The sequence below is a fragment of the Cebus imitator genome, unplaced genomic scaffold (assembly GCF_001604975.1).
Source record: "Cebus imitator isolate Cc_AM_T3 unplaced genomic scaffold, Cebus_imitator-1.0 Scaffold32, whole genome shotgun sequence".
In the NCBI taxonomy this organism is placed as follows: Eukaryota; Metazoa; Chordata; class Mammalia; order Primates; family Cebidae; genus Cebus; species Cebus imitator.
The window spans coordinates 4,780,091-4,785,762 of NW_016107347.1; the positions used below are offsets into that span (position 1 = coordinate 4,780,091).

At 42.3% G+C, this 5,672-nt stretch overlaps 1 long non-coding RNA gene and 1 pseudogene across 1 annotated transcript in view; both read left to right on the top strand.

The window, feature by feature from the left end:
• Nucleotides 1–4,086, top strand: part of LOC108301157 — an 8,405-nt gene extending 4,319 nt beyond the window's left edge. The window contains exons 2-3 of the long non-coding RNA XR_001823754.2: nt 2,775–2,783; nt 4,075–4,086. This is a non-coding gene — a long non-coding RNA (uncharacterized LOC108301157). The remainder of the gene's footprint in view (nt 1–2,774; nt 2,784–4,074) is intronic.
• A 573-nt stretch (nt 4,087–4,659) lies between these two features.
• On the top strand, nt 4,660–5,471 carry LOC108301155 (annotated as a pseudogene).
• The last annotated feature ends 201 nt before the right edge of the window (nt 5,472–5,672 follow it).

Genomic DNA, 5,672 nt, shown 5'->3' on the forward strand with positions numbered 1-5,672 from the left:
TTTTTGATGGCTGCATAATATTCCATGGTGTATATGTGCCACATTTTCCCTGTCCAGTCTATCATCGATGGACATTTGGGTTGGTTCACCCCAAATTTTTAAGCTTTTCTTTTCTTTTTTAGCACACCTTTCATTTCTAAAGGCATTCACAGTATTATTATATGGAAAAATCAATTTAAAATTTAATTAGCAAATTAATCCGTGATAGTGACAGAATAATAAATCCATAGTGTAGTTAACTTCTCTCACTACATATGTATGAGTTTTCCTAGCGTTCAGGATTATCTTCTATTGGGAACAATGGCTATTCAGGAACTCATTAACTCATTTGTTTGGCAGATCTTTATAGGATCTCGACTCAGTTCAGACGCTGCCCTCAAGAAATTCCTTCTTACCAGTAATCTTGTTCACACAGCTGTAAAATAGCAGTCCAGACCTCCCCTTGAGCTCCAGACCCTTGTATCCAACTCCCTACAAGACATCTCCAGTTAGATGTTCCAGGCACTTCAAATTCAGTGAGCACCCTGGATCCCAGGGACTGAGTTATGTGCCCCCTTCTTATACCAGCATATCACCCTCTGGGCTTGCTCCCAGAAGAAAGCAGGAGAACAGCACTAAGCCAGCTATCCTAGCCCAAAATATGAACCAGGTTTGGGGAACGTAAGTAAAGGAATAGAGAGAGGACCGAAATGTGTTTAAGTAAACACATTTTGATTTCAACAAAGTCAAGTGTAGGGAAAAGCTCTTCCCTGCCTGGCACGAGGGGAGGCCTCCAGTCTCTACTCCAGCACTACTAACGACTGTTCTCATTGGTCAGTGCCCAGACTATTCAGCTTCTCCCCAAAGCCCCACATATCATTTCTGCTTTCACCCATCCAGGATCAACTGCTATAAGAATTTCCCTTCTACTAAAAACAATTAGAAAACAGGGCAAAATAAATAAAACAATTATTCATAGACTTTGGATGATAGGCAGCACAAGGCTGATACTGAAGGAAAGGAAACAAATAAGCTAAGCCCTTTGATTGCCCTAGAAACTTGAAGGCAGCTTCTAGGCTACAGCACAGAGAAGAGGAACAAGACAGAGATGATAGTCTTGAGGAACTGTTAAGACACATATGGAAGTTCAGAGAGGCTGAAATGCCTAGGGATTTTTAGGGCAGAGTAATGAAGAGGAGGGAGCTGCCTAGAAAGAAAATCTGGAGATCTGAAAGGGTTTTTTTTACTGAGTCTTTGACTGATGACCAATTTGTATATGATGGGGTTTTAAACTATGAAGCCAGGAAAAGTTACTGAAAATCAAGAGGCTGAATATTCCTAGAGCTTACTTATGTCTCAAAATAGTTTGTGCTTCCGTAAGCCAGAGTTGAGAGGTATTATAATACATAATTAGGTAGAGTCTTCAGAGAAGTCATGCTTTAAAAGTGAGGATAAATTAACCCTAGAGTTAAGGCTGCTCTGAACTTTCCTGAACAAAGATAAAAAGCAACTTTCAAAAGGGCTGAGTGAATGAAGTAATGTAAATATCTCCCAGAACAAAGTTCAGTATTCCTTAAAAAAACAACAACAAAATATAACTCACTCATTAAAATGTAAAATTAACAATGTCTAGGAGCCAATAAAAAATTACTAGGCGTGTAAAAAAGAAGAAAAATAAGACCATACTAGAAGGAAAATCAATAAATAAAAACAGTCTCAAAATGGCAGAAGTAATGAAATTCACAGACAAGAGTCTTAAAAGAACTTTTACAAACATTTTTATTAGGCTAAAGAATCTAAATGAAAACATGAACATGAGAAAAAGAGAAGTAAATGGTATAATAAAAGACCCAAATGGATCTTCTAGAGATGAAAAATACAGCATCCAAAATGAAAAAAAAAAAAAAAGTCACTGAATTGAACTGAAAAACAGAGTGGATAGTTCAGAAGAAAATAGCAGTACACTTAAAGACATAACAATATAAACTGTGGTAGCCAATCTCCAAGATGGTACCAATGACCCTCAATTCCTGGTACTTGTGTCATTGTGTAATACCAGGATTTGATATGTCTGTGTGATCTTCAGACTGGAACAGAATTGAAGTTATGTGATTACTAAGGCTGTCATAAAAGACATTTCCACTTTCGTCTGCTCACTTGGATCACTTGCTATGAGAGAAGTTAGCCATCGAGTCGCAAAAACACTCAAATGACAGCAACTACGGAGCAGTCCAAATGGCAAAGGACAGAGACTTCCTCCCAAAAATCAGAACGAACTTATCAACAATCTGAATGAGCCATCTTGGAATGACTGCAGTCCCAAGACAATATCTTGACTGCAACTCGATGAGGGATACTCCAAGCCAGAACCATTAGCTAAGTCATGTCCAAATTCATGATCCACAGAAATCATTTGATATATGTTTATCATTGCTTTAAATTATTAAGTTTTAGAATAATTTGTTGAGCAGCAACAAATACCTAATTCAGAGATTACTTAAAATAAATAGCATAGGGGGAAAAAGTTTTTAAAAAAGCCTTAGTGGAATAATATGAAGCAGAATAAAATACATGTAATTGGGGTCCAGAATAACAGGTGAGAATTGAAGTGGGGGACAAAAAATATTTGAAAAAATGTGGCTAAAATATTTCCAAATTTGATGACTACAAACTCAGAAATCCTAGAAGCTCAATAAAAGCAAAGTAAAATAAACATTTACAGAACTATTCTGCTTTTCTCTCCCATGATGGAAGATTAGAGGCTTTTCTAGCATGCTTCACCTACTTGGAAGAAGCAAAACAGTGTGCAGAGAGTCACACTGTGATCTTTTATTCAAGAAAGAACATGAGAATTCAACAGAAAAGCAAAGGACACTTCAGATCTCGGGAAAGGGAAAGTAAGCAGGCAGTCTGCACAGCAGCATCTGGCTGAGAAATGTGAGTGAAGACCCAGAACAGGAGAAAGGGAGACAGTGTCCTTCTAGGAGTTAGTCCGTTCTCTCACTGCTGTTAAAAAAAAGACCTGGGTCTGGGTAATTTATAAAGAAATGGGACTTAATTTGTTCACAGTTCTGCAGACTATACAGGAAGGCTAGCAGGTTCTGCTTCAGGGGAGGCCTCAGGAATCTTCCAATCATGGCAGAAGTCAAAGAGGGAGCAAAGGATCTCATGCGGCAGAAGCAGTGGCAAGACAGAGGGGAGATGCTGCACATTTTTAAACAACCAGATCTTATAAGAACTCGCTCACTAGCACAAGAACAGTGCGGAAAGGACAATGCTAAACAATTCATAAGAAATACACTCCCATGATCCAACCTTCTCCCACCAGGCCCCACCTCCAACACTATTGACTAGAATTTAACATGAGACTTGTTGGGGACACAGACTCAAAGAGTATCACTCTACATTCCACCTTTCCATTGGGGAACTGTGCCATTCAAGGCACAGTAAAGTACCTTGTTCCTCCCAAGCCCTGGAGCTAACTGGGGGAAAGCCCTGGATACTGTGAGAAGGAAAGAAACTGAGAAGTATCCTAGGCATTTTCTCAGATCTGGGACCCAGTTAGAGAATACCATTCTCCATCATTACTCATCCCAAACTGGGTGGGATAGGTATAGCAGCAGTGCCTACCATGGGCATTAGAGAGTCTTGGGCTGGAGATTGGAGTCCTGAGTCTGGAGTGGGGGAGGAGCTCCCGTAGCCAGAACTGAGGAGCAAGTTTGGAGTGTGCTGCAATTATGGGCACTGGAATTGGGCTCTGTCTCTTCATGGGATCAGAGGAGGAAATTTTCCGGAGAGCTCTGGTTTTGCACAAGTGGTGAAATTTGCGGTCATAAACAGCTTTGCACTCTAAAGCCAATCTGTGTACAACTTTACTGAGGGCCCAACCTTGCTCTCTTGGTCAAAACAAGGAAGTGAGCACAGCTGGATCTGAGGAGTGAGAGATAAGTGAGTACCACACCCACTTACCTAGTCTAGGAGATTGTGCTACCCTTCCCTTCCCATGCAAGGAACTTCATGCAGTGCCTGTTTTTCACTCCTTACCTGGGACTGTCTCCAGGCATTTGGTAACTGCCCCTGGGCCCATCAGAGCAGGTACTTGCACCCACCATTAGGAAACCTGAGTCCAGGCTAGCCCAGTCCAGCTGACCCAGCTTTACCCCCACAATTCCCACTGAGGCTGAGCATAGAACCCAAACCACTGAGCATTCCACAGCCTAGCCCAGTGCCTGGGATACTGGAAAACTTCTCCTGGTAAGCAAAGATCAAGATAAACCCAATTGTACCACCATAGTCATCTCTTACCTACAAGTGCCACCTACTGGCCTGGAGGTCAAGCAGCACAACCAAATAAAAAATCTGCTGACACAACTGCACAGCAATTGGGAATTAGAGAAACTTCTGTGGCCTCCACAGCTCCAGCTTCTCAGGAGACCATGAGCCTGCTCACCAACCTGGTATACAGCTACTATAACTGGCATTTGAGAAAGCTACCAAACTAAAGTTACCTGTAACTAGTCTTTGCCACTGAACACACTCAGAAGCAAAACGAAATGGCTCTACTCAGCATACCTTATAGTCACATGCTCAAGGAAGAATTAAAAAGTCCCATCCATGGCTGGGGAATTGATGTATAGGTCAGAGTGGAAGCAGGTATGAGAAGCTCCAGCAGAAGGAAACATGACTGCCAAAGTGTTTGAGTTCATCAAGTTTGGCCCAGCCTCAGCTGTTGCAGGAGATGTGGTGAACTCTGCCTTGTATAATGTGGATGCTGCACACAGAGCTGTCATCTTTGGCCAATTCCATGGAGTACAGAACATTGTGGTAGGGAAAACAACTCACTTTCTCATCCCATGGGTATAGAGACCAATTATCTTTCACTGCCATTCTCAACCATGTAATGTGACAGTCATCACAAATAGCAAAGATTTACAGAACATCAACATCACACTGCACATCCTCTTCCGGCCTTTTGCTAGCTAGCTTCCTCACATCTTTACCAGCATCAGAGAGGACTATGATGACCGTGTGCTGTCATGCATCACTACAGAGATCCTCAAGTCAGTGGTGGCTCACTTTGATTTGCCAAAGAGAGCTAATTAACCTGAGAGAGCTGGTCTTCAGGCAGGTGAGCAATGACCTTAAGGACTGAGCGCCACCTTTGGGCTCATCCTGGACAATATGTCATTGGTGTATCTGACCTTCGGGAAGGAGTTCACAGAAGTGGTGAAATCCAAACAGGTGGCTCAGCAGGAAGCAGAGAGGGCCAGATTTGTGGTGGAAAAAGGCTGAGCAGCAGAAAAAGGCAGCCATCATCTCTGCTGAGGGTGACTCCAAAGCAGCCAAGCTGATCACGAATGAACTCACTGTCCACCATGGGGGATGGCCTGATTGAGCTGCACTAGCTGGAAGCCACAGAAGACATCACATGCCAGCTCTCATGCTCTTAGAACATCACTTACCTGCCAGCAGGGCAGTCTGTGCTCCTCTAGCTGCTTCAGTGAGGGCCCCCGCTGCCTGCACCTCCATGGGCCAACTGAGCCACAGTCCTGATGATTCTTAACACCACATTCCTTCTGCCCTGACCCCAAAAATCACAGTGAAATTTCATGATTGGCTTAAAGTGAAGGAAATAAAAATAAAATCACTTCAGATCTCTTAAAAAAAAAAAACAGAAAAAGTCCTGTCCAAAT